At 41.1% G+C, this 26,798-nt stretch overlaps 1 protein-coding gene across 3 annotated transcripts in view; it reads left to right on the plus strand.

The window, feature by feature from the left end:
* LOC101478566 (beta-1,3-galactosyltransferase 1) overlaps positions 1–26,798 on the plus strand; it is a 214,066-nt gene that overhangs the window by 137,078 nt on the left and 50,190 nt on the right. Inside the window, exons 3-5 of one of the 3 annotated variants that reach the window (XM_004570407.2) lie at positions 12,436–12,569; positions 14,737–14,886; positions 15,771–15,862. The gene's annotated coding sequence lies outside the window, so the exon portion shown is untranslated. The remainder of the gene's footprint in view (positions 1–12,435; positions 12,570–14,736; positions 14,887–15,770; positions 15,863–26,798) is intronic. The other 2 variants (XM_004570408.2, XM_004570409.2) reach the window with 2 other exon arrangements.

Consider the following 26,798-nt stretch of genomic DNA (forward strand, 5'->3'; position numbering starts at 1 on the left):
ACCAGCTCACAAACATTGGGCAACAAAACATTGTAAAAACATCGTTCAGTCTAATGAGTCTTGATTTATGTTGGGACATTCAGATGGTAGGGTCAGAATATTACATAACAGCATTAAATCGAGCATTAAATTCCACAGCTTGTATGATCACAGTGTACCCATCTTCTGATGGCTGCTTCCAACAGGATAAAGCTCAAATCATAAAAATGATTGTTGCACTTGTCTCTGTACTAGGATGGCCTACACAGTAATCTCATCTCTAGCCATAGAGCAGATTTGGGTTATCATTTAATGAGCCAGGTGTTCCTAATAAAGTTATGTTCTCATTTCACCATGTTTGACCTTTTTTTTTTTTAAAGTCAGGTTTTTGTGAAATGAAGAAAATATCATAAGAATCAATGGCTGGAGAAAGTAAAGCCATACACATGTTTATTGATATAATATCCTGTGGCACTCACATCCAAATTAGCCTTTACACTTTGGTCTCAAAACCCCACAAAAATATACCGTATGCCTAAATTTGTACTTGTATGACATTAAACTTCCGGCTTTATTGCTTGGACTATTTCACTGATCAATCAGCATAAGTTTAACATTTCAAAGAACAGACAACATTTGGGAGAAAAGCACTTATTCTTTAGGTCTTCTTTCTGACAGTCAAATTTCCAACATCTAATTAAATCTAATTGCACGCTGGCAGCAGTAAAGCTTTATGGTTGTTGATAATTGGTCCCACATTAGAAACCATAATTACCAGTGCGGCCGCATCATCATCATCATCATCATCATCATCATCCGTTCCTTTTTTTAGCAGTGGAAATATTCGGTTCCAGCTCTTTCTGTGGCCTCTGTGCAGGCAGGTGTGTGCTCACGTTTGCATACTTGAGTGCTCTTGTGTGCTAAGCTGCTTTATTATAAACATATTTGGATTAAAAAGGAAGACATATGCACATGGCTCCTGTTCAATGAATGCTATTCTTGCATGTCCTTTGGAATCAGGAAAAAGTGCTTGAATAAATAGAACAGAGTGAACACGGTACTTTACTTTGATTAACAATAGCTGATATCTTTTATGAATGAATGACTTCACACCGCTGGACATGTTATCTTGAATGTATGCCACCTCTATCTATAAATAACGTTCAGATGACAATGGTGATAGGAAGAATGGGCAACGCAATGCAGGCATTGTGCACTTTGTCACTGTGCGAAGACTCCTCTGCCTGCAGTCGGTGATAAGGCGAACATATTTATGTCTGCACACATTTCCCTGCAAAAATTGTGTGTACTTGTTATCTACAATACGAGGGTGTTAAAGTACATATATGCATTTTAAAAGAAATGCATTTTCAAGACATATAGATTCTTTTTGCAAATGCACAAAAAATCAGTCTTTATCAGCTTGCTTGTTTTTTATTTAATGTTTTCTTACTCAAACTCCACAACTCTTGAATCAAAGAGAGATTCACACAGGACTGATCTGCTACTTTTTATTATTTTTATTTTTCCCACTGCAACTACAGTTCAGGTTTAAGTGAATTGAATGTGAAGACCTGAAAATAAACAGCACTTTAGGGCCTCAGGACCCATCACAGGATATACACTAAACTAGGAGTAAGGAGTGGGGCTCAAAGGTAAACACTGACTACCATGTGAAATATCACTTTTCTAGTCTGTCTAGTCACTCAAAGTCCTTTAACTACAAGCATTTTTATTTATCTAATGTATGCACATTCACTGACCAATGGATGCGTGTGGTTTAGTATCTTGCCCAGGGTCACTTTAATATCCAGAGTTAGGCTCTCTGAATGAGCCAGAGATTAAACCTTAACATTATAGTATGGACGGTAAAATTTCACAAAGCTTCATAAAGTATAGTAAAGGTATTGTACAAAACAGCTGATTCTGGGGGGTCCAGAGGGAGGCCCGGATTGTTTTATGCATGTAAAGAATAACAGATCACCATAACATTAACAGGCCAAAATCAGTCTTATACTTTTAAAATGGACATGGTTCACTTTTGCAAAGTTTTTTTTTAATGAGAAATGTGTAATTTGAATCAAGTATTCCTTTTTGTTTTTTTTTAAATATACAAAGTTTATTACAGTATATTTACAGTGTTTATTTGTTTTTAAGACCCTTTTGCATGTTGCATAAGTTATCTAAGGGTAAGTAATGAACACCTTTGATGCAATAATTCTTGCAAATGACTTGCAAATAGCAAGTCATTTGCAAGCCACAATTTACAAAAAGAAAAACACACAATTAAAAACCACATTATAATTTAGGACACAGAGTGCTGTGCAAAGTCAGTCCAGAGCTTTAAAGTCAATATTTGACATGACTACCTTTATTCTTCAACACAGTCTGCACTCTCTTAAGCCTTTAGCTTTTAGCAGTAGTTCTCCAGGTTTCTTGATGGACAATCCAAAGCTCTTCTTTGGACTCTGGCTGCCTTTTATTCTGTTCTTTGTCAAGATAATCTCACACACCTTAAGTAATGTTGATCAGGTACAAGGACTGGACTGAAAATGAGTGAAAATCAGCAAAAGACAAAGAAAAACTTTAAAAGACCTTCAGAAATCCTGAGAAATGCTAGCTCAAGACCAATAAAAAAATACAAGAGATTCTGGTTCTTTGGAAGCAAAATATAAAAAAGATGAGGGATGGCTCAAAATCTTTCCACAGTACTATATAATAGCACTCCATATTGCACGGCAGTGATGTGTACCATCAGAAAGACTCATGGGTGCTGAATTTCAGATATGTTAGCACAACTATTTAGAACAGGGTTACGACAATGATAATTCTTACTTAAGAATAATTAGTAATTATTTGTAATTAATGAAATATCAGAAAACATTTTTTTTAAATGTCAAAAAGAAACAAAAAAGAAAAGAAACAAAGTATTGAATCCTCATATTTAGAAGGCAGAACCAGAGGATGTTTGGAATTATTGGCACCCGCAGTGATTCCAACTCTGATTTAAATACATGAATAAAAATAAGACACAATTTGCATCAATCTGCTTGTGAAACTTAATAAATCTGTGATTCATCTTTGTTGCTGTACAGCTGATCAAAGTTGAATTCAGGGAAAATTGTTGGTTATGACAAACACAAATCATCAAGCTCTCTCAGTTTGTATAATAGCCTTGTTCTGTATCTGCACAAAGTCAGTGACGTGTCACACCAAAAGCAGCAACTTTTCAGATGCTCAGTTTGGTCAGTAGACATTAAGTCCTGTCGTGTTATTCAATTATACGCGGGTCCACTGTACGATTCATAACCACACTTTATTTTCTTGTTCTTGCTCTGCCCCACATAACATAACATTCTCTACAGAAACACACCGGTCTCGCCCTCTAGCTGCCATCAGCCTAACTACACTGACCGGCTGCATTAACATCTACTGTACAATGCAATTACACCACATCTCCCCTTTCTAGAATCAATGGGTAGACTACCATTGACTCACCAGACCTTAGAGGGTTATTCTGCCTCTGTGGCTGGAAGGTCTGGTCCTGCGCTTACCTGTAAGGAATACTATATAATGAAAATCTTAACTCTAATTAACCCGTTAAGTAACACAAATTCTTACATGCTAACTTGTCACACCCCCTGCATTTCCCAACTTCTGAACATGCATATTTGAAAATGACAACCTTTTAGCTTTTACACTTTTACCCATATTGTGCAAACAATACTACGAAAGAGGGGTATTCTTGTATAAAACAGTCCTTTCCATCTTATCCGTTATAAGTCCAATCTGGTTGGTCTCACAACCACTCTTCCGGATCTGGTTCTGGGTGTAGATGGAAGCTCTGGAGAAACTGTCTCTGGCATGTCCGTGGAGCACTGCTCCCCGGCTTCTGCAGATTCTGGCTCCCCATTATTGCTCTCAGTTTGGTCTGGAGAGTGTTTCATGGGAACAAGATGCCGACGATTCCGCCTAATTGTCCCACGAGGTCCCTCCACGAGATATGATCGTGGTGTGGAGTGGCTGCCAATAACGGTGCCGCTGGCTCTCTGGTCTGTTATCCACACTTCTTGGCCTGGAGTGAGCCTGTCGAGGCTGCGTGCGCGATGACGAAGGTTATATGACTGTGCCTCTTTAGTCCTCCTCTCCTTTTCCCTCCGGGTGACAGCCACACTATCAGGAAGTGCGGCGTCTAGCAGAGATGGCAGTATTGGCACTGTGGTGCGAAGCCGTCTCCCCATCAAGAGTTGGGCTGGACTATAGCCATTCTGCAGTGGGGTGGCTCTGTAAGCGAGCAGAGCCAAGTGTGGATCAACAGCTTTCCGCAATAGATTCTTGACAGTCTTAACTGCTCGTTTGGCTTCGCCATTGCTTTGGGGATATTTCGGGCTGCTTGTAATGTGACAGAAGCCATACACTTTTGCAAATGTCTCAAAAGCTGCCCCTGAAAACTGTGGCCCATTATCTGTTACCAGCTGCTCGGGGATCCCATGTCGTGCAAAAATCCCTTTGAGATGAAGGATCGCGTCCTCTGATCTTGAAGGTGTGAGAGGGGCAATCTCAACAAATCTTGAGGCATAATCCACGACAAGAAGGTAGGTTTTCCCTCTCAGCATAAACAGATCGGCTCCTAGCTTTTGCCACGGCCGCCCCGGATACTGTGATGGCATCAGCGGTTCTGTGTGGTTTTCTCTCACTTGGCAACATGTCCGACAGTTAAGGACAAGCTCATTTATCTGCTGGCTTAGCCCTGGCCACCAAACCGACTGTCGTGACCCTGGTGACCTTCGTGCAGTCTGGTGAGCACATCATTTCTCATAGTTGCAGGTATAACCAACCTGTCCCCTTTGATTAGCAGACCATCATGTACGGTGAGGAACGCCCGTTCTGCCCAGTACAGTCTTAGCGCTGGTTCGCTGTTGAAATGTGTGGGCCATCCTTCCTCACACAGCTGCATCACGCGAGCACATACGCTGTCCCTCTTCAGCTCTTCTCTCAGCTGCTCCAAGAAATTGTTGCTAGCTGGCAGATTGTCCATCAACATGTCCACGTAAATATTTGTGCTCTCCAACAACTCCTTGTCTTGAAGTGTTTCTTTTGCTTTCACTGGAGATCGTGAGAGCGTGTCAGCTGTCCACAGGTGTTTGCCTGGTACATGCGAAATCGAGTAGGAATATCGCATGAGGCGCATCCTAAAGCGTTGAATTCTGGGAGGGAGCGCATCCAGAGTTTGTGCCCCCAGCAGACTTAGCAGCGGCTTATGGTCTGTCTCCATTTGAAAGTGTTTGCCAATAAGAAAGTTGCGGAACCGCTCACAAGCCCAGGTCAGACCTAAAGCCTCCTTTTCAACCTGAGCGTATCTCTGTTCTGTTGCAGTGAGGGAGCGTGACGCGTAGGCAACGGGTCTCCACTCCTCGTCCCATCTTTGAAGCAGCACACCCCCTAAGCCATACGATGATGCGTCCGCTGACACCTTGCAGTCACGGCTTGGGTCATACATGGCCAACACTGGCGGTGATGTGAGCACATCTTTCAGGTTCTGAAATGCTCTAGCCTGGTCAATGTCCCATCTCCAGCAGTTTTTCTTAGACAGTAAGTCTCTTAGAGGTTTGTCCTTCTCTGCGAGCTGTGGGATAAACTTTCCAAGCTGGTTAACCATTCCCAGAAAGCTCCTTAACTCACTCACACTTTGTGGCTCCTTCATCTCCCTCACAGCCTGGGTCTTGCTTGGGTCAGGGCTGATACCGCTGGCTGAGAGAACATGCCCTAAAAACGTCACCTGCTGTTTCGCGATGTCGCACTTGTTAATGTTCAGGGTGATGCCAGCTTTTTGGATCCTGCCCAGCACAGCGTGTAGGCGAGAGTCATGCTCCTCCTGCGTTCTGCCCCAGACCAGCACGTCGTCCATGTGGCAAACCACCCCTTCCATACCATCTGTGACCTCTGTGACCATCCTGTTCTGGAAATGCTCCGGTGCTGAAGCAATCCCGAAGGGCAGTCTCTTGAAGTAATCGCGCCCAAACGGTGTGATGAAAGTGGTGTATTTGGCTGAGTTTTCCGTCAGAGGTATCTGCCAAAACCCCATGTTAGCGTCCAGCTTGCTGAATATGCTGGCACCAGCCAATCTGCCCAATGTTTCCTCCACCGATGGCAGTATGTACTTCTCTCGACACACAGACTCATTGAGGTGTGTAAGGTCGACACATATGCGTACATCTTCTGTCTTCTTCGGTACCACCACCATGCCTGAGCACCAATCAGTTGGCTCCTCAATCCTGCTGATCACCCCTAGTTCTTCCATACGGGCCAGCTCCTGCTTAACTTTGTCCATCAGAGGCAACGGGATTCTCCGTGGCGTCTTCAAGGAAAAAGGTTGAGCTCCAGGTTTCAGTTTGATGTCGTACGGCTGACGTACTTCACCGAGACCACTGCACAGCTTTGGGTAGCACTTTTTAAGCGTCTCTATAGTTAGCTTGCTAATAGCAGGTGTCACGGTCCCCGTGTCTCTCTGGTTGGCCCACGCTGGCTACAGGTTTTGTTGTTGTTAGTTTTAGTTTTTTGTCTCTCCTCCTCCTCTCTGCCTGGGTGGAGCTCATTACGGGCTCTCACTCTTGGCCCACGCACCCCTGTGGATGGTGTCCACCTGCGGCTGATCTGGCTGATTTCCCCAGCTGCTATTTAAGGCAGTGGCACAGAGCAGCTCACCGCTGGAACGTCGAACCACCTGAGTTCGTGCTCGCGGCATATTCAAAGAAGAATCGCTTACACGTGTTTTATGTTGTGGCACTAACCTTTGACCTTCTGTCTGTAGATTCTGGACCGAATCACCGGACCTGTCCAAGTGGGGCAGTGTGTGGAGTGTTGGAGCGAGTGCGGCTGAAGAGGAGTGCGTGTGTGCGGAGGAGCGGTGGCGGTGACTGAGTGGAAGAGGAAGCGTGTGTGTGGATTCCCCCCCCCTTCTCTCCCTGGAGCCCTGGACCCCCTCCCAACTCACTGTACATATATTTTGCACTAAGGTGATCCCTATTGTAAATAAATCCCCTTTTGTTTCCTTGAAAGAACTGTCTGCGCGTGGGTCCGTTCAGTAGCCATGACAGAAGGTCTCCCCAGCAAAGCAGTGTGCAGGTGTCTGATGACAAAGACATCCTCAAGTATTTCTTTGTCTCCCTTCCTCAGTGCAAGCTCACTGACACCAACGACATCCAAACGACTCCTCCCGGGACCCAGCAGAGCCTTGGTTGATTTGTGGAGACTGGGGAGGTGGTTGTGTCTGTAGAGCTCCTTAAACACCTTAAGGGGTAGGACTGTCACATCGGCTCCTGTATCAATTTTAAATGACACGTTTTTGTTGTTTATGCTTAAGTCGACAGTCCACGGCTCACCCTCACACTTAACACTGCCCAGGAACAAACCATGTTCATCCTCTTCAACCTCATGCACTGTTTTTGGTGCCCTGCATACACGCCTGTAATGTCCTTTTTTTTCCACATGCATGGCATTTCACTTCATTCGCTGGACAATCCTGCTTTGAATGGGATGGAGCGCCACCACATTTCTGACAGGTTGGCCCTTTTCTGCCGTCTTCTCGGAATCCACGTGTTTTAGCTTGACGACTATCAGTCTGGAGCAGTTTGGTTCTAACAGGCTTACGACTGATTTTATGCACTCTATCTACTGACTTAGCATCGCTAGCCTCACCTCTAGAGTCACCTCGCAAGGAGGATTGTTGTCGCTTTACCTCTTCACTTTGCCTCGCCATGTTGATAGCCCTCTGCAAAGTCAAATCTGGGTCAAGCTGCATGCGTTCTGACAGTCGTTTGTCCGTGAGACCGACAACGAGCCTATCACGTATCAGCTCATCGTGTAGCACTCCATAGTTGCAATGTTCTGCTAGCGCATACAGTGCTGTCACAAAAGCATCCACTGTCTCATTGTCTCCCTGTCGGCGCATATTGAATTTGGCGCGCTCATAGATCACATTTTTCTTCACAATGAAAAAAGCCTGGAAACCATCACGTACCCCCTCGTACGTTGTCCTTTGCTCCGCTGTTAAACTCAGACCGCGAAGCACATCGTCCGCCTCATCTCCCATGCAGTAAATCAACGTGTTGACTTGGTTTTCCTCCGAGCTGACGTTCAAATTACTGGCGAGACGGAATCTCTCGAACCTCCGTATCCATTTGGACCACTCCAAACCTGTGTCGAGCTCCGCCAGACACAGGTTCGTTCAGTCGAGGTTATATGGATCAGTACAGGACTTCTGACACCATGTCGTGTTATTCAATTATACGCGGGTCCACTGTACGATTCATAACCACACTTTATTTTCTTGTTCTTGCTCTGCCCCACATAACATAACATTCTCTACAGAAACACACCGGTCTCGCCCTCTAGCTGCCATCAGCCTAACTACACTGACCGGCTGCATTAACATCTACTGTACAATGCAATTACACCACAAGTCCCACTGAATGTACACTGCTAGACCTCCACCTTTTCTAGAGCACTTCTGGAGTTCCCATTAACATCAGTGCCTGGCAGTTGTGTATTGTGTTTATTGGATTCATTATGCAGCTGCAGTGCAGAGTCTGGGACAAATGTCCAAATTAGATTTTATCCCAGCAGCTTCTGTACATTATGAACTCTTAACAGCAGTCACGCAGCGTGCTCCTGCTTGAGGGGAAAAGCATTTTCAAGAGTTCAAAGGTCAGAACGATCTTTAAACTCCATTTAAGGATTCCAGTGGTTTTGCCACAGTGAGAAACAGCTATTCCATGTCTGTCATTTTGTGGTACTTTGAGCTCAGCTTTGCATTTTGCAAAAACACTGAAAAGCAAATCAGATGCTCTAATGTGGTGATTAGCCAGTGCCGCTGAACACAGTACTCAGTTTGACCTGAATTTGGGTCCTGGTGAGTACTCCTGTGGGGAAATAAATGACTCCTCAGCTTTTTTCACATTTGTTACAGATCAAGGCAGAAAATAAGCTCATTGCTCAATCACAAACAATTCACAGGCAAAGCAAGGGTATCCTTTTAGTTAATATAAAATGATGAAGAACTTTTACACATGGCAGCCAAGATATCAACTTTTTCAAGTTCTGTGATTGTGGCCATTTTTGCTTATTTTCCCCCATGAAAAGTATCTAAAAATGTTTTTTACGAGGTGTCACGAGGTGTCACTACTCTCTTTCTGTTTGACCTTATACCATCAGTAAAACTTTTTATGTCAAATACCCTAATGGTTTTCAAGGGCAGTTCTACAGTGAGGTAAATTGTCGGTCCAAACAACAATAACTAACTTCCCGCTGTTTTCACAACACCAGCATTCACTGCCTTTTTCACATAGCATATACGTATATTTATATTAGTCGAATACTGTAAGTTACTATACATGCCTTACCCTCTCCACCAGCCTCTCCTCGCTTCACAGTGTGAAAACCTTTTCAGTTTGTTTTGATTGTTGCCTTCACATTCATGTTTAAGCGCCTGTGTGAAGGTGTAACATGCAAGACATCCCAGACGGCAGCTAGAGTTGTTTTTTTGTGTGTTTTTTCCTTTCGAATATCATACCTAGAGGTCTCCAGTTCAACCTTTGGTGATGAGTCTTTGATGAAAAATAGAGGAGTTAGCAGTCAATGATACATCCTGCCTGCAGTTCTGAGGAAAACTCTGTCAGCTCATGAATACTTCAAACTAAATCATCCCTATAGACATTTTAAAGAACAACATTTGTAGAGCTGTCATTTCAGTGACTGCTTTATTACTGTTGTTTTTAAACGAACTACATTTTCATGTTTGTATACGTAATTTTGTTCAATACATTATAGTAATGCTGTTTACATTTTGTGTACTTCCACCCATTTATCGCCTATATGAGTATTTTTTTCTAGTTTATTTCATACTCGCTGTCTGCATGTATTTATATGGCCTGCTCTCGCCTTTGTATTCTATTTCTTCGCTCTGTCTTGTTACTGTTTGTGGCTCCATTGACCCCGTTCCAGGGCGATCATTAAAGTTTCATCTTATCTTACATCTAAAGGCCAAGAAGGATAGAAGAAAAAAGCCATCTGAACTGAGAAATGATGGTGGATATCAGAAGTGTTAATCACAGTCTACATCTCGTCCTGTTGTCCCTGTGTGCACCATCTGACACGGCAGGCGAGCTTAAGCCAGTCTCCATTTATATTGAAAACTTGATGGAACAGTGAAATCAGGGCACAGTGATGGAAATTCTGGCCTCTATGTGAGAGATGTCTTCTTCTGTCTATTTTAGTTGACCTATCAGTTAGGTAGAAGTTTTAAGAATTTGACCCTTTATTTCTCTGTCCTTAAACCTACAGTACAGAACAGAAAAAAAAACTGACCTTAGCCATCAGTAAAACTCTGCCTTCATGTTTTATTTCATATGAATTAATAGCTTTCGAGACCTGAAAACATCTGGTAAACTACTATGTTTTTCTTGTCCAAATACTTCTCACTCACCATTTGATCCTAGACGAAAAGGTTTGATCTTTTTTGTCTTATCAAACAAAAACGTGCACAATTCTTATTTATAAAGTTTTACTTCAAAGAATGCCCAATTTCCTCTTCTCCCTTGGTACATTTAAATATAGTACTTACAATGTCAGGTCACAGGACATTTTAGCACAAGTTGCACCTCTTAATAACGCTGAACTTAGCCAAACTAGGTTAAAAAAAACTGCTTTATACAAATAAAATGAACTGAATGAAAAATAGAAACTACATTCTCTCTTTTTTAATCAGAATATTTTAAAGGTTATATTTGCAATATACCTGCAGTATGTATTTGTGTTTTGTTTTATGTCTGTCTAGTCTCAGATTGTATGTTTTCTGTTCACAAAGCAATCCCCATCTCAATGAGATTTCATTTTTAAATAAAGAATTTTAAATGTAATAATAATTTGCCAAAGGCCAATAAACTGAATGCCATTTCAGCCCCTTTTAACATGCACTCTTTTTCATTTCCCTATTAAAATATGAACTGAATATGACTATTTTAATAGAACAATCTCATGTCTTTGCCCCTTCAGTTGCTCACCTCACTAAAAGATATGACTGTTTTGGAAAATGTCCTAAACAGTGAAAACATAAGAGGGAAAAACTGCAAATGGTGAAGGAGAGGAAGCCTCTAAGACATTAAAATGGGATCCAAACACAGACTCACAGTTTATAAACTATATTTTGATAATTATGTGATATGATTAAAAAGTGGTGGGTGTGTCCCCATAGACCATAATTACCCAAATATTAAGGTAACTATCAAAAAATAGTCAACTGACTAACCTGCATTAGGTTCCATTCATTGTAGGGTCAAATCTCACACATAAAGTGGCCGATGTCTGAATCACTAACAAACTGGGGAAGCAGCATGTTTCACACTGCCCCTGCCAGTCTAATAGCAGCAATAGCTCCTCCAAATTTCATGAAATTAGGTGGTATTATCAATATTAGTTTAGTTTAATCATTTTTAAGACTTGATTGACTAATAGCATATTTTTTGGGGGGGGGGGGGGTTCAAGAGATTTAAGAGATCCTTCATCTGATGTTTCACTTAGGACCTTTAATTTTACACGTTACCAACAAGTTTAATAAAATTCAGCTTGAAAGTTTTTATGCTATCCTGCTTGAGTCAGATAAAATGGAAAGATGACATTGAAATCTTACTAATGTCTCGGTTCTGACTTTCCCTGAACTGAAGCATTATGAGTTCTTCCTTTAAACATATGGCTTGTTTTGATCTTTTAAACATCATACATTTTTTCTTATCACATTCACAATTTCTGCTGTGTTGCTAGGCAACTTCTACCTAATTAAGAGCGGGTTTAAAAGGCGCAGCCATGAGTTTGAGCTTGGGCAAGTTTTTAAACTAAGAGAGACATTTTATTGACTGTTGTAGTGAAAATAAGGCGCTCTCGTTAAATTGTCTTTAGTCCTGTTATTCTTTGTAAACATAAACTTATTTTTGCTCGTGTTTTTTGGCTTTTTGGCTTTAAGACTTAAAGGTCTGTATCTGAGGCTTAGCTGTTGCTGCCTTGACCAACAGTAAAATAATACAACATACATATGACATTAAACAGCAAACATCGCATTTTCTCTCCCACGCTGCTTTGTACAAATCACATAGATTTGTTTAACATAAACATTTCATCTTTAGTTAAGAGTGGAAAATCCTGAAAAACAGGTAACAGTAAATGTAAAGATACATAATGAACTGAACAATGCTTTAATGCCGATTAATAACATCAAACGCAAACACTGGAAATAACAGCAGTGAACATTTTCAGTTAAAACATTACTTAGACAGCTCTGAGAAACTGGGAACCACAGAGAAACAAAATTATGCAGTTTTCATCAATGTGACATGCAGAGGTCTTAAGCACCACTGGGTGATCTGTGTCAGTCTTTTTCCTAATTGATATTTTAATATTTCACAGGTGAACCACATCCTGTACCATGGAGCCTGTACTATGAAGCAACATCAACTTACCCTGTGTCCTGTTATCTGTCTTCACTATACTTAATAAGAGCAATCACACTGAGTGGTGGCACAACGTTCTTTATCAACTCGGTAAGTCCTATTTTTTTTTTCTATGTATCCGTTAAGGGTTCCCGGGCTAGGCCAGAACTGCATGATGCCCAGCATCTAGACTAAGGATGAAAATTGTGGTCCAGCTGACAGGAGCCACCCAACCAAGAGCATTTGAGGAGACGCTTGCAGATGTGAATACTGCCCTATGCAATATCCCCACTGCCAGTTTCACTCACTGAAACCAATGAGCTCGTATATGCTACTGCAACAGAGGAAAACCCCCATGGGGAAGAATGCTGGAGGCTAACTCAGGTGCAGAAATACGTCATAAGAAACAGGAAAAGAGGTACAACGAGATGTCCATAACTGAGGCTCAAGAAACTGCTAAGCAAAGACTCAGAGCTCTGGCTACTGGGCTAAAGAGAAATATCAGAGAGGCAGAAGCCAAGGCAATAAATGTGTTCTCTGAAGAACCATCCATGGTTTACAAGTGAATAAAAGCAGAAGGAGATAGCTGAAACTGGGGAAAGCTGGAAAAACATCTAGGAGAGTGAGATGAAGAGCATGAACCAGTCAACATCACAAAGGCAGACATCTAACCAGTCTCTGGAATGAAGAGATGAACAGCACCATCACCAAACATGACCTACATCTACTGTACCTATTTTTGTCTTTTTTTGGATTTAACATGAACTGGTGTTTGCTCTAATCATAATTTCCCTAAGGGTACCTCCCCAAGGCATTAATAAAGTTTGATTCTATTCTTCTATTCTATTCCTAAAGGAATAACAATTGTAATCATGACGGATCTTTCCAACCGCAATTACCTCTCTCACCACAACATGGAAACTCCTCTTAGACATTACATCAACCACCTGAGCAGGAACATAAGACAATACAACATCAGAGGTCTGTGTAACAAGAGTGCAGTCCTAGGAACAGTTAAGATATTGTGCAGAACCCTCAGAGTCCACGGCCTCTAATCGAGGTTGAGTTTAAGGAGCACACATGCCACCTCCAGGGAGTGGGACTTTTTTGTATATATATGAGCAGTACAAATCCAAGTTTTAAAAATCCCCACCACTACATGGATGAATTGTACAATTTAAAAAGTATTTAAAAAGTATTGAAATATTAAAAAGTAGTATTAAAAAAGTATAACACTAATCCATTTATTTAATGAATTCTTTGGCTGTATTGTTAAGACAGTAGCGTTATTCTTGTGACTGCAAAACTCTTGTTCACAGTGGAGGAGATTAAAGAACAGGAAAACAGAATTTGAACTGAGGAGGCTCTGGTCAGCAAGGACATGGCTTTGCTGTTGTAGAATTACTATATGAAAGAAATGCGCCCTGCGACAGACTGGCGACCGGCTGCGACCGACAGCTGGGATAGCCAGAAGAGAATGGATGGATGGATGTCACTCATGCTCAGCTATATGCCCTCTTACTATCCACAAACTGGGATCTTTGATAGACTGTAACACTAATTTCCAGAGAAGTGTTTGATCAGTAATCAGTGGTTTCTTAGATCTTGAACATAATCTACCCTGAAGCAGAAAAAAAGCTACATTGATGTTGTTTCTGTGAACGGCCATAGTGATCAGTTACAGCAGTGGTGGTGGGTAACACTGTGTTCAGATATTCAACGTCACAAGGCACTGTAATTGTATCTACATTTCCCATATCTGTGTGGCTAATGTAGGCTTTCGACACATTACGACACTATTGCATGTATACAAATGTTGATTGCTGGAGTGTGTGATTGTGATGACCTGACTCTGTCCAGATACCAATTGAGGCTGAATTAAAAGACATCATCATGCGTTGTCTCAGAGGTACCATTCGATGCGTAGCCCGGGTCATCAAAATGTCCCTGTCTGTAAATTTCTCAATCCTTAGTATCAGCACTACAAGTCTTAATGAAACACCTGCTATCATGACATAATAACACCATCTGGGTATTATAGAAACAGTGAGAACTGGAGATGAAAAACAACAGATGATATTTAGGAAATTGAGAATACAGTGTAAAGAGAGACATATGAATGAGAAGCTTTGTAATTAAACAAGAGACTACAAATAATTCCTCAGCATGCACAACAGAAAATCTTTATTCATGCCATTCCCATTCCTGCCAAAATCTTTAGCCTTGGATATATGTGTGTATTTCTCAAACAGTGTGTGTGCTGGATTTATATCCACAGTTGCTCCCTCCACTGTGAGACCTGATCCTGTCCTTACGAGAAGCTATTGGACTGGTTGTACTGAGAGATATTGAGTGTCTGCTGCTCTTCTCACTTACTCATCAGAATGAACTGTGATTTCACTTCTATGTGACTGTGTAAAATGCAGAGGTATCTATATCTTGCATTATCTAATCCTAAATGTTTCTTATACGCTCTTATATAAATAATTTAAAAAATGCAGTGTCTTGTTACAGTTATATATCTTTTTCTTGTCTGTTTGTCGTGCCCGCATGGCAGTAGGAAGATACATCACTGCAAGCTGCTTTCTCATATGTATCAGCAGATACATGGCTCATAAAATTCACAACACAGGGGATGATACAAATGTGCACTGTAGCTGTGTTGACTTTAAACAGATAGCAGATCCTTCACTCGTGGCTGTAAAAGCTGACAGTGAACTACATCTTCCTGTACTGAAGTATGAGTGATGTGAGTGACAAAAGTTCTCGCACTGCTGTCACGTGTCCAGTTTTCTGTTTCATAAGGAATGTCATGGTTACAGGTGTGTAAATATGTTTGTTTGTTCCCCGTCTCCCGCGTGGAGCCCGGGGGCTTGCTAGTAGAGATAAAACCAAAACAGGTTAACTGATAAAAAATGCCCCCAAAGGCATCAACAGCACAGATATAGCGGAAACTATCCACAGAGCAAAAAACTATTTCTGCTGTTGCGTTGTGGTAATTTGACATTTTAAATACTTTTTAAATCAGACAAAATTCAATCTTCACAATTCCAATTTTTTTGAATGAATTGAACTGAACTGAATAAAAGAAAAAAAACAAGCTGTGTGCAAGCACTTGGGTGACAGTGGGGAGGAAAAACTTCATTTTGTCAATGCGCTTCATTTTCTTTTTGGGTTTTTTCTTTTTCTTTGCTTCCCCACTTTTGCTTGTTTCTCTGCTATTGGCTCCTGTCCTGTCTTATTTTGGTCCTGAGGATTTTCTAATTCAGTAATGCTGGCCTCTGTTTCTTGTTTTTTCCTTGTCTCTTGCAGAGACTGCAAAGTCTCCCGCAGTACGATCTTTTCTACGTCTGTTTCTCTGTGATGTTTGCGTTCTCCTATTTTTGCTTCTCTACGATTTCCAGGTAGGAAGCTTTGGTCTTTTCCAGCTCTTGTTTCAAGTTCTGTGTCTTCAAATCCTTTTTTCACGCAGGGCCTCAGTGGCGCAGAGTTTGGCTTTGAGCTCTGCGATCTCACAGCGGATTCTCTCTTCTTGTTCTTTGCGTTTTGCAGCTTCCTCTTCCTGATGTTTTTGAGTTTTGAGAATTGTTCGATCTCTTCATGCTGCTTCTTAGTTGTTTTCAGCTCTGTGGAGTCTGTGTGTGGAGCTTCTGCTGTTTGTGTTGAGGTCTCCAGACTCAGCTCTGCAGTGGTGTTAGCTGTCTTGCTGTATTCAACAGAAGCTTCAGTCACCTCAGGGGTGAAGTTCTCCTCAGTGTTAGACTCGGGTCTGCTCCTACGAGCCTCTCCCAGCTGTTCTTGAAGCTCTTGAATGGCTTTTTGTAAATTTCCTCTGCAGTACTTCAACTGCAGGTGAAGCCAGTGGTTCTGGGTCTTGTACTTTGTGGTTTGCCGATACCATTTTGCAGTGATTTTCATCACAGCAATCTCCTCTCTCATGTTATATGGAGGTCTGCTATCATTGGGTATAAAATGTGGATTTGGCTGATGTCTGAAAGATTCTTTGTCGTAATTATTTCCATCCTAATGAAAATAAGAGATTGTTTGAAAGTTTTAAGTTTAACACTTCCCAGTTGGGATATTTGGTTATTGTGTTGTATCAAACTGGAAGTCTGGACTGGGAAACGTTTTCATGGGCATCCACTCTGGACAAAAATGAGACTAGTCATTAAAAATTAGAAATGACTTAAAACATTTATTTACAACATCATGGATTTGTGTATTTCTGACACCGACTTCATTGGTGTGTCTAGTTTTTGTTCTTTTTTTGTCTGTCTGGTTTCTCTGTTTCTCTGTCCTCATTCTGTCTTGCTAGTCTTGTCTCCCGTTCCCTGTATTCAGTCAGTCTGAGTCTGTGTGTTTTCCATGTTTTCCTGTGACTGGCCTCTGTTTGTTTCCTGCTTTATTCTGATAGTCATTTGTCCTGTGTGCGTCATGTTCAGTTTTGTTTTGCCTGTCTCATCAGGTGCATAATGTTCAGAGAGGGTGGTTAAATTCCCTCAGAAGAATGATGGTCTGTGATCTTTTAAAGGAATCTTATTTATGTTTTCGACTCCATATTTTTTCTTAGGCTCTATTAGAGTACCAAATTAACCCCAACTTCTTATACTGGGCCTTGGTGCAGCTTAGTTCATCCACTATCTAACACAAAATAGTAATGACCCCTTTAAATGGAAGGAACTTCCCTCCGTTTTAGGTAATTCAAGTGGTCTAAAGATGGGGCATTATAAATGAAAACTGATGTAAGCTGATGTTTTCTGATATACGTCCAATTTTCAGTGAATGAATTTTTGCACAGACGTATTTTGACTGTGAAAGACTGCAAAAATGTGCCTTTGCAATAATGAACTATTCCTTTGATTTTTTTTTCAGAAGTAGGTCTTTGTTTGTTTTATTTTAGTCTGGTCTAACTACATCAACAATATGAATTAAAATACCAGCTCTTCTTTTCATCAAGAGTCAGTCAAGCTTAAGTAACCAGGAGAAAGGTCTTCTTCACAACCATTATGATTCTCGCCATCTAATAGGTCACCCCTTGATTAAATGTAATTACAATGAGCAATGTTTCAAATAGCAATTAATTAGCCTAATTAAACCAATGGAAAGATGATCGCTACGCTCTTAAAACTGACTATGGGTGCTTTAATTGGTGATTTAATGCACGCTGCAATGCAGGCCTGGTCACTGAATGGTAAAAATTACATTTCCATATTATTGCGTATTGACTGCTGTAATTCTTGTCAGAGTACAGTGCGGAGAAACAGTCTACTCTAAAATTTGTCGCACTGTAACGTATTTCATAACCTTTTTTCATGTCAGCCTCAGCTAATTTAGTTTGTCTATGTACTTGTACAGTATATACTGAGTCTGTATAATCCCATATAACATTTTCTATGCTATAATGTATGTTGTATTACATAGTCCATAATTTCCGATTATGCACTGTGCCCCTGGCAGTAGAGAACTGTTCGCGTTTTGCATGTTAAGGCAAAAATAACTAATAATAATAATAATAATTCAATTCAATTCAATTTTATTTATATAGCGCCAAATCACAACATAAGTCGCCTCAAGGCGCTTCATAGATACAGAGAAAAACCCAACAATCATATGACCCCCTATGAGCAAGCACTTTGGCAAGAGTGGGAAGGAAAAACTCCCTTTTAACAGGAAGAAACCTCCGGCAGAACCAGGCTCAGGGAGGGACGGGGCCATCTGCTGCGACCGGTTGGGGTGAGAGAAGGAAGACAGGATAAAAGACATGCTGTGGAAGAGAGACAGAGGTTAATAACAGATATGATTCAATGCAGAGAGGTCTGTTAATACATAGTGAGCGAGAAAGGTGACTGGAAAGGAAAAGCTCAATGCATCATGGGAATCCCCCGGCAGCCTACGTCTATTGCAGCATAACTAAGGGAGGATTCAGGGTCACCTGGTCCAGCCCTAACTATATGCTTTAGCAAAAAGGAAAGTTTTAAGCCTAATCTTGAAAGTAGAGATAGTGTCTGTCTCCTGAATCCAAACTGGAAGCTGGTTCCACAGAAGAGGGGCCTGAAAACTGAAGGCTCTGCCTCCCATTCTACTTTTAAATACTCTAGGAACAACAAGTAGGCCTGCAGAGCGAGAGCGAAGTGCTCTAATAGGGTGATATGGTACTACAAGGTCATTAAGATAAGATGGGGCCTGATTATTTAAGACCTTGTATGTGAGAAGCAGGATTTTGAATTCAATTCTGGATTTAACAGGAAGCCAATGAAGGGAAGCCAAAACAGGAGAAATATGTTCTCTCTTTCTAGTCCCTGTCAGTACTCTTGCTGCAGCATTTTGGATTAGCTGAAGGCTTTTCAGTGAGTTTTTTGGACATCCTGATAATAATGAATTACAGTAGTCCAGCCTGGAAGTAATAAATGCATGAACTAGTTTTTCAGCGTCACTCTGAGACAGGATATTTCTAATTTTAGAGATGTTGCGCAAATGGAAGAACGCAGTCTTACATATTTGTTTAATATGTGCATTGAAGGACATGTCCTGGTCAAAAATGACTCCAAGGTTCCTCACAGCGTTACTGGAGGCCAAGGTAATGCCATCCAGAGTAAGAATCTGGTTAGATACCATATTTCTAGGCTTTTCAGGGCCGAGTACAATAACCTCAGTTTTATCTGAATTAAGAAGCAGAAAGGTAGCGGCCATCCAGGTCTTTATGTCTTTAAGACATTCCTGCAGTTTAACTAATTGGTGTCTGTTATCTGGCTTCATGGACAGATAGAGCTGGGTGTCATCTGCATAGCACTGAAAATGTATGCTATGTCTTCTAATGATACTGCCTATATAATGTAAACAGAATTGGTCCTAGCACTGAACCCTGTGGAACTCCATAATTAACCTCAGTGTGTGAAGAGGACTCTCCATTTACATGAACAAATTGGAGTCTATTAGATAGATATGATACAAACCACTGGAGTGCAGTACCTGTAATACCTACAGCATGCTCTAATCGCTTGTTGAAAACACGCAGTTCTTTGAATCTTTGGGCTGAAGGAGGGACAATACTCGGTGTATCAATGCTCAATCAACAATCATTTATTTCCATACAATTCAACAGTTAGAGCATTACAACGTCCGGACGGGAGAGATGCCTGCAGAGGTTCGACAGCATGTCTCAAAATGGTGACGGGTTGCTCAGCTTTTTATAGTCTCTAGTGGCCCCCAGCTAGTCGTAAAAGCCAAAACATCACATTTTTCTCTGTTACAGCGCCTAAGTTATGACCTCGGCAGTTGTTTCTCTGCTTTCTGTAAGGTGGGGGTGTGGAATGTGGTCTATCTATCTCCCCTGTCTTTAGACACAGAGTCTCCTGCTTACAACCTTCTCTTCATGATTCAACACTTAAGCATGTCAAGAAAACAGTGTAACACATTCCCAGCAGATCAAGGATACAGAGTGATGCACATTTATCCAATGGACTAATATGTGAATATGTTCTGTTAACTCAAAAGTATAATGAGAACTACACTACATACAGCTCACACACTCTATATTAAAGGGTATAATGTGATCTACAGCAGTATTCTAATTCAACTACTTTGATTACATATATAAGGTAACATATAATAACAGAATAATTTAATAATTCCCCCTTTTGATCTCTGAAAGAGATCACTTACAACATGCACTCCAGGGTTGCAAGGTCCAGGTTTTCTTGATCCTGAGGCCCTCTGTCCCCCTTTAACGGGTGGACCATATGTGGGATGACCTCTGTGTTCACGCAGTTCAGATGCAAGCAAAGTTAGATTTACAACCATAACAGCAGTTACAGATGACTCTCCCATCACTCCCCAATTCTCCCACAGCTTTATTTTGGTGCTCCAGTTTTCCACTCCCATTTTAATGCCCCCTTATACCTTTCAAATGTACTTAGACTAGAACCTCTGTCTAAGGAGCTTTTAACCTTTATTTTTATTGCTGCAGCTACCAGTGTCTTCCAGTTGGGTGATTCTCAGCTTCTTTCTTCGTCCTCCGGGGTTAGACCACCCTTTAGTCATTGCACAGTTCTGGGGATTATTGCGATTTCAAACAAGGATCTGTGTGTTTTGGGGTCACCGCCGTGTCCCCCTTTTTGCCAAGAGCCTCTCGAACCTCGTTGGTCTGGTGTTCCTGGTTTTCGCCAACCCCTTCATGGTTATTGCTGTGTCCGTGGGATCCATCTTCTCCAGGAGCCCAAACGTCATGACACTTGACCCCAGTTGCTGTCTCGGCAGTCCCTACATCTGTCCCTGCTGTGAAGGGTCCTCACATCTCCGGGTCCCCGTCTGGTGTCTGTTCCTTTCTCTGCAAGAGACAGAAAACCAAAACACCTCCCTTCCTAACCCTAATAATCTAATGTTCTTATCTACTGACCTTCTAGTGATTCAGAATTGGTCTAAAACATTCAGAATGTCCCAGGGACTTATTCTAATCATATCGTATGTGTGTGTAAGCATGTTTGCATTTAGCCCTCCGCACTCAAGGCATTTCTTACACTTTATCAGTCCGGACAGTCACGCCGAACGAAGCTTCTGACCTTCAAAAGGCCGAGTGCCAACTCGTTATAAGCACATTTGCAAGGTGTGTCTGAAAATTATTGAAACCCCTCTTTTTAACAAAAGACAAAAAATTAACAAATCTTCTAAACGCTATTCAGTTCATTTCAATGGGTAATGATTAAACATGAAAGTGATAGTTTATGCTTTTTCACTGATTCTCTAAAAGGTCCGTCTTCTCGGACCGCTATTAGCTTAAGCTTTACCATTCCTAAATTATTAAAGACACAAATGAAGTTATAAAATGTTCAAATAATCCTGGTTTGATGTTAAAGCTCAACCTTCCCCCCCTTTTTTTTTGACACATTCCAATGTGTCAAATCAACGGAGCTTGAACATTCAAAAAAGTTAGGCAGCTACAAAGTTTCCAGACTCTTAAGGTGATCCGCGTGTAACGTTCTGACTCAGGTATTTAATATTTTAATAAATCTCGTTTAATTAACTGCCACTATTTAAACTAAACTTAAAGACATAATTTAAGAAAAGATCACAAAGAATAACATGATATCAGTGTTTTGTAAGCGCGTGCGGCCTTCTATGCTCGAAGCCTTTCCCCTCAATAGATCAGTCAGACATTCGCGCTGACTGTAGCTTTTAACCCTTATTAACTTGAGCACAACTCTACAATGAGCAACAAGTTGCAATATGTATAAAAACGATCATGGTTACACCTGCAATGAAAACCATCACTGGCGTCTGACAGGGTGGTGCTGCACACTCTTCCTTTAATGTCACTATTTTCACCCTGTTAATTAGAGTGTTTAAACCTGAAGTCGACTACGTCCACAACAAGTCAATACAGCTGTAAATGTGGCCAATTATCAATCTATTACCAATCAATAACAACAGATAACTTCTATTTTATGCATACTTTTAATCAACCACTCACCCAGAGGATCTCCAATCCCAGCAAGTTCCTTCTCCTCCTTTAATGAGTCTGTCCTCCTTCCATGCCCTGGTAACCGGTCCATCCAGAGCCATATGATCTCAAATATACATACGACAAGCCAAACCACACCTTGGTCACACCAACCCCTTTCCACCCCCAAGATGTCCAATGCCATCCTAGTATGGACTGTCAAATGTGGCTTTAACGCTGACTGTTCTGACAATCCATTTTATAACGTTCCTGGTCAGATTTGCCAATCTCTGCACCAGAGTTTTAAACGTTTCGCCATTTTCATTAGGTTTTATCTTTTATTTAGTTTCGACTCCAGATTTTCAATTTTTTGCCAGTTGTAATTAGTTTTTACCAATTCTTTGCTAGTTTAGTCTAGTTTTTATTTTCTGAAAATCCTTAGTTTCAATTTAGTTCTATTTGTGTTTTGCAAAAGTTAAGTGTAACAAAATCTCCGTTCCATCATATCAGTCATGCTCTTCTAATTATCCTTGGGTGTTGAGACTAATAACTATTAACTCTTGCTGCACCGTGTGGTCCTAATTTTGGTTGACGTGAATTGATAACCTTTTGAAGGCGATTGTTTCACACCTTTATTTAGATGTCCCAGTCCTGTTATCTCGGGATACATCACGCTGCCTTATCTGGGGTTAGCTGTTTTCTGGGGATGCGGGTTGAGTGGATGAGCTCTTCAAGGAGGGGGAGTGTGCTCCCCCTGATGAGGTCTTCTAGGTAAGCTAGGTTAACCTCCTTGTGTGGGCTTTTCAAGTGCACTTTCAGGTTAGTGGGACTTTTAGTTTTATAAATGTCCCTCATGACCCCCTGATGACCCAGTATTTCATTTTTGCACATTGTAGTACACATTTTAGTTTTTGCTTGTAGCTCGCATACTCTACTTGCCACTCCTCTAAGTCCTGATGTTTCTTAGAGAGGGCAACAGTACCTTTAAAATTATATCACATGTGTGGGGGTGTGGCCTTGCCAATTGTTTTGCCCACCTTTTCAAAATGGCTGGCGTACCCACAAGCATATTTTATGGAAAAAGAAAGGTAAGCTTGATATTTACATTTAAAATGTTTTATTAAACTCAGATTTTTATTTTATTCTTTTTTGCAAGTACCCCTCCTCGGTGGCGAGAAACTGTTGGTGTGGTCAAGTGGGTGCTCTAGAAACAAACGCTCAGGACAGAACAGTTATCAGTCATGTACTTTCTACAAATTTTGCATATGTTTTATTCCATATAGATCCTCTGAGTGTAATGGTGCATTTTAATTTGAATTTATCCAAACTAAACACAATATTTTCTTTATTTACTTTGCTCTTGTTCTTTTGCAGTACCACATCCTATCAAATGTCCCTGGTGATTATATTCTACATTTAATACTTACTATTTCAAGTGAGAACCTAAATCATGTGGACCAATGTTTATTATTGCATATCTCTATTCTGAATGTGGCCAGTCATTCATAGGTATTGTTCAATTTTGGCGATTTTCCTCTATAAAATTTAATTGACTTTTACAGTGGCCTGCTATGGTTAATAATAACATATTCCAGTCATGAGTGGCATCAAAAGTCTTCTCCACTGTAGCATTTGGCATTCCCAATAATATAACATGATACCTTAATCAAAACACAGCTAATATAGCACAGTTTTCTTAATGCAAACATCAGTAACTCAAAATCAGCAACCACAGTGTTCAGTCTGCAGTTCATACTTATGTGAAGCTAGAGTCTCCTCCTCCAGTCTCTCTTATCCTCCTGCTCCTGAAAAAACAAAACAAAACAAAGCGAAGCATCCACCCTTCTCTTGTCGGCTGGGTGAATTGTTTATGAATTGTTTATTGGCATTTACTAATCCTAAAGTGGGTGCATTCATTGTCTCAATATCAAGTCAGTCAAAACTTTTAGTCGTCAGTCCATCACAGTCCATTCACATGCATACCTCCATACACATTCATACCAGATGTTGCTGATAATGGAGTCTCCCGCGCAACCTATTCGAGCCTCCATCACCAGCAAGATGACGTCATCATTTTAAAGGAAAACAATTCCTTGTTGTTTTTTGGGCCGGATTGACTCGGTGCAATCCTTTTAGACTCAGAACTTCTCAGTGTTCCCTATAAGTGAATTTCTCCCAAGCCAATTACAATCATGGAGAAGCACACTTTGCAACTGTTTACAGTAATAATATTTTATGGCGCTTTAAATTTCAATCTTTCAGGCCTTGTTTAAAGAGCTGATTGTTAAATCATGAACTCACAAAATATCAACATATCACCATATCACCATATCACCATATCACCACCGGTGGATCACACCTCTCAGATATTTTTTCTCCAGTGCACTGTAACAAAAACGAAAACAGACATAACCAACAAAATACTACTAAAATAACACAAACTAGGGCCCGTTGCAGACATGTCCAAGCATAAAACTATCCCTCTCTCGCTTACGAGAAAGAACACAAGCCAAGGCTCACTGATAAAATCAAGCTAGCGCTAAACAAACCAAACAATCAACCAGAAATTCACAGGAACATTTTGCTTCCTGCCGGGACAATATTGTGTGGGAATGAGAACCTCAGGTGCCGTAACACCTTTTGTTCCTCCTTGAATTAAAACTCAATCACAGAAAATGCCGTACTCCGACCTAAAACTTACACTATTAATTCATCATTTTCACTCTGTGCCACTGTTCCTCATCAGGGCTGTGTGAAGCACAGCAAAGAACTCAGTCAAGGCCTTGAGCCATAAACAGACATCACGCACAGACATTGTTTTCATAACCAAACCGTTTTAGAGCTTATTCCTAAAATCTACATAAATGCCTTCTAGGTGACATATAACACATTCTAAGTAATCAATGGCTCCTCATAAAAATTATGCATTGGGATGTTTGTGTGCAGCATTTTGCATATCAGCATAAGCAAAGCATTCTTCATTGCATCAGCGTGTATGTGTGTGTGCGTGTGGATCACTCTTCATTGCACAAGCGTGTGCATGTGTATGTGTGTGCCTCACTTCTCAGTGAATCAACATTCCCGTGTGTGTGTGTGTGTGTGTGTGTGTGTGTGTGTGTTTCTCTTCATTGTGAGTCAGTGCATGTAGATGTGTGTGTTTGTGTGGGTGTTTGTGTTCATCACTTTCCTGTTCTGGTGTTCTGGGTAAACCACGGCCTGAAGCGTGCCCTGGGGTCCTGCCCCCCTCCTTTTCAGTTTGTTTGCGACCATTGCTGCTGCTGCTGCTCAAAATTCAGTCCATCCTGGTTCTGACCCCAATTGGGGCAGTCCTTTCTCCAGTGTCGATGTTCACCGCAGGTGAAACCTGCATCTTCTTCTGTGTTTTTGTCCATTCTGAGGTGCCTTCTGTCCTCAGTTACTCCTCTTGTCTCGGTCACGCCCTTTTTCGCCACCCGATCATCCGTGTTGGTCCATCACTGTCCTGCACAGTGTGAATGCAAAGTTATCAAGGTCAGCATTCTTTCGCTCGGCCTTACTTTTCATGCGGGCTTGGCGGGCGTCTCGTCACAGCTCTGTCAGCTGACGCAGTCTGGGAATTTTCCCCCGTGTAGTGAAACGGGCCTTAGGTTTAGTGCTCTCCGTCTCGGCTGCATGAGATCACATTCCTGCAGGTCTGTTGACATTCTCAGGTCGTTGTTGTGGGTCCAGCTGTTGCAGCATTTGGTCAGTGTCACGTATGGGGGAGAGCAGGAGTCCAGTCAGCCTCGGCTTTCAGGGCCGGCAAAGCAGCCTGTAATTAAATATGTATAGAAAAAACAAAAACAAAACAAAACAAACCAAACTAAAAACAAAAACAAACGAACAGGAAAATGTTGTTGTGTTGGCTGTGTTATTCAGAGGGGAGACGATGGGGCCAGGCCCTGTGTCAGCCTTCTCTCCCCCTTTTTTTGTTTTTTGTCTCCCGATATAATCAACTCCTAACCCACCAAGTTGACAGGACAACACAAGTACATATTAAAATTCTTAAGATCATGTTTAAAAGCCCAAAAAGGAACTTTCTTTCATTCAGTAATCACTTTTATTAATCAATCAACAGAAAACATGTCACAATTTGAATCTTTTAACCACTAAATTTGTTGTGTCTTGCCTGGTTGGTTAGACCAGTGTTCCTTTTTTTTTTTTTTTTTTTTTTTTTATTTTAGTTAAATTGTTGTCCTGCAACCCAGAGGGTTTCTTTGTCAGTAATGTATAGACTTCATCATTTAAGTATGTTAATTTTTCTTTAACCTTGCTGGAAAATCTTCACGTGTTCATGAGTGTAAGCTGTTTCTTCATTGCGTGTGTGTGCATTTGTATAAAAGCAGGTTAATTTTATCTTTTCTCAAACTAGGCGTTACCTTAAAAGGAGCCTTTCTCTCAGATTTCTCTGCTTGTGTGTGTTTTTGTTTCACCTTTTTGTTGTGATGCTCCGGACGCCTTCCCAACCTCCACAAGTCCGTTGGCCCCAATTTTATGTGTTAAAACTTCTCTTAATTTCTCCTCTAATTCTCTCCTCGCTGCTGTCTTTTTCACAGCTGCTGATTCGTGCTGGGTGTGGTTCCCATTACCTATAATTTTGCTTCGGCCGCTGTGCTTGTGGGGGCAGTTGGTCCAGGTCCGCAGCTTCCTGTATTAACACACTAAGAGATTTATTTAATTTCATTTTCATCACTGTTAAACAGATAAGCAGGCAACACGCCTACCTTGACAGCGTAAACTGTACGCCAGTCTCCCAACACATTCCTCTCTGTACTCCTCCATAATTCTCCACTGCACACCTCTTACTATCTCTCCTTTTTATTTTTATTACACCACAGAGTAATACACCCAATTATGCCCGTCTATCTCTATGTGGCTCCAAATTC

Source organism: Maylandia zebra, linkage group LG23 (assembly GCF_041146795.1).
Source record: "Maylandia zebra isolate NMK-2024a linkage group LG23, Mzebra_GT3a, whole genome shotgun sequence".
In the NCBI taxonomy this organism is placed as follows: domain Eukaryota; kingdom Metazoa; phylum Chordata; class Actinopteri; order Cichliformes; family Cichlidae; genus Maylandia; species Maylandia zebra.